The sequence below is a fragment of the Schistocerca serialis genome, unplaced genomic scaffold, assembly GCF_023864345.2.
Source record: "Schistocerca serialis cubense isolate TAMUIC-IGC-003099 unplaced genomic scaffold, iqSchSeri2.2 HiC_scaffold_1224, whole genome shotgun sequence".
Classification (NCBI taxonomy): domain Eukaryota; kingdom Metazoa; phylum Arthropoda; class Insecta; order Orthoptera; family Acrididae; genus Schistocerca; species Schistocerca serialis.
This window is the reverse complement of record NW_026047430.1, coordinates 55,001-57,500: the sequence shown is the minus strand read 5'-3', so window position 1 is coordinate 57,500 and position 2,500 is coordinate 55,001. Positions and strand designations below refer to the sequence as shown.

Below are 2,500 nucleotides of genomic sequence, written 5' to 3'. Positions count from 1 at the left end.
TTTCCCTCAGGATAGCTGGTGCTCGTACGAGTCTCATCCGGTAAAGCGAATGATTAGAGGCCTTGGGGCCGAAACGACCTCAACCTATTCTCAAACTTTAAATGGGTGAGATCTCCGGCTTGCTTGATATGCTGAAGCCGCGAGCAAACGACTCGGATCGGAGTGCCAAGTGGGCCACTTTTGGTAAGCAGAACTGGCGCTGTGGGATGAACCAAACGCCGAGTTAAGGCGCCCGAATCGACGCTCATGGGAAACCATGAAAGGCGTTGGTTGCTTAAGACAGCAGGACGGTGGCCATGGAAGTCGGAATCCGCTAAGGAGTGTGTAACAACTCACCTGCCGAAGCAACTAGCCCTGAAAATGGATGGCGCTGAAGCGTCGTGCCTATACTCGGCCGTCAGTCTGGCAGTCATGGCCGGTCCTTGCGGCCGGCCGCGAAGCCCTGACGAGTAGGAGGGTCGCGGCGGTGGGCGCAGAAGGGTCTGGGCGTGAGCCTGCCTGGAGCCGCCGTCGGTGCAGATCTTGGTGGTAGTAGCAAATACTCCAGCGAGGCCCTGGAGGGCTGACGCGGAGAAGGGTTTCGTGTGAACAGCCGTTGCACACGAGTCAGTCGATCCTAAGCCCTAGGAGAAATCCGATGTTGATGGGGGCCGTCATAGCATGATGCACTTTGTGCTGGCCCCCGTTGGGCGAAAGGGAATCCGGTTCCTATTCCGGAACCCGGCAGCGGAACCGATACAAGTCGGGCCCCTCTTTTAGAGATGCTCGTCGGGGTAACCCAAAAGGACCCGGAGACGCCGTCGGGAGATCGGGGAAGAGTTTTCTTTTCTGCATGAGCGTTCGAGTTCCCTGGAATCCTCTAGCAGGGAGATAGGGTTTGGAACGCGAAGAGCACCGCAGTTGCGGCGGTGTCCCGATCTTCCCCTCGGACCTTGAAAATCCGGGAGAGGGCCACGTGGAGGTGTCGCGCCGGTTCGTACCCATATCCGCAGCAGGTCTCCAAGGTGAAGAGCCTCTAGTCGATAGAATAATGTAGGTAAGGGAAGTCGGCAAATTGGATCCGTAACTTCGGGATAAGGATTGGCTCTGAGGATCGGGGCGTGTCGGGCTTGGTCGGGAAGTGGGTCAGCGCTAACGTGCCGGGCCTGGGCGAGGTGAGTGCCGTAGGGGTGCCGGTAAGTGCGGGCGTTTAGCGCGGGCGTGGTCTGCTCTCGCCGTTGGTCGGCCTCGTGCTGGCCGGCGGTGCAGGATGCGCGCGCCTGCGCGGCGTTCGCGCCCCGGTGCTTCAACCTGCGTGCAGGATCCGAGCTCGGTCCCGTGCCTTGGCCTCCCACGGATCTTCCTTGCTGCGAGGCCGCGTCCGCCTTAGCGTGCTCCTCCGGGGGCGCGCGGGTGCGCGGATTCTCTTCGGCCGCCATTCAACGATCAACTCAGAACTGGCACGGACTGGGGGAATCCGACTGTCTAATTAAAACAAAGCATTGCGATGGCCCTAGCGGGTGTTGACGCAATGTGATTTCTGCCCAGTGCTCTGAATGTCAACGTGAAGAAATTCAAGCAAGCGCGGGTAAACGGCGGGAGTAACTATGACTCTCTTAAGGTGGCCAAGTGGCGGCGGTGTGGCTGCATCCGGACTTGGCTTTTCGAAGTGCGGTCTTGATGTAGTCGTGCTGCTGCTGCGAGGTGCCTTCCTTGGGTTATGGTTACAGGGAGAGTGATGCGCAATACATGGGCCTAGCCCTCTTAGCCTCTCCTCTCCTGCGGTCTTCTCCCCTTCTCGTGGGCCCGCTGATTTTCGCAGAGTGGAAGACCGCACCAGGGGCTTGGGGGGGTTACCAGCCCCCCCTCGCACTATCCCTTTTTTAGTTGGGGGCAGTATTCAGAGAAAAAGTGGTGGCCCTTCCGCTGAAGGTGCCACCCCAACTCCCCCAGCACCTAGCCGGCCAACCGGCCGTGCCGAAAATCTTGTAACTTTTGCAGCTGTATACGCCTGTAGTGAGTGCCACCGCAGCTTCACCACCAAGAACGGTCTCGGGGTCCATCGCCGCCGCCAACACCTTGCGGCCGCCAACGCGGAGATCGTCACGGAGAGGCATCGCGCGAGGTGGACGGAGGAAGAAGTCCTGTCGCTCGCCAAGGCGGAGGCCGAACTGTTCCTCGAGAGGGACGCCCGGTTCTTCTTTGTAAATCAAGAGCTCATCAGGATGTTCCCCGACCGAACGCTTGAGGCAATCAAGTGCCGACGGCGGCAAGCTGCCCACAAGCAGCTTGTCCGCCAATTCATGGAGGCGCTTGAGATCGGTCGGGGGGAAGAGCCGGCGTCCCGCCGGGGAGCAGCGAGCCCGCTGCCTGACGCGGGCGAGGCCGCTGCGCCGCCCGTCGACGCAGCCGAGGACTTCGCGGCCGACACCACCGGGCCGCCGCCGGAGGGGCCGACTGACGCCGCCATCTGGGAGCATCTGGCGGGGCTACCCGCTTCCGCCCAGCGTTTCTCTGCCCT

General features: G+C 61.0%; 1 pseudogene; it reads left to right on the top strand.

Annotated features, from left to right (window-relative positions):
- LOC126435999 (large subunit ribosomal RNA) overlaps positions 1–2,500 on the top strand; it is a 7,954-nt pseudogene that overhangs the window by 1,284 nt on the left and 4,170 nt on the right.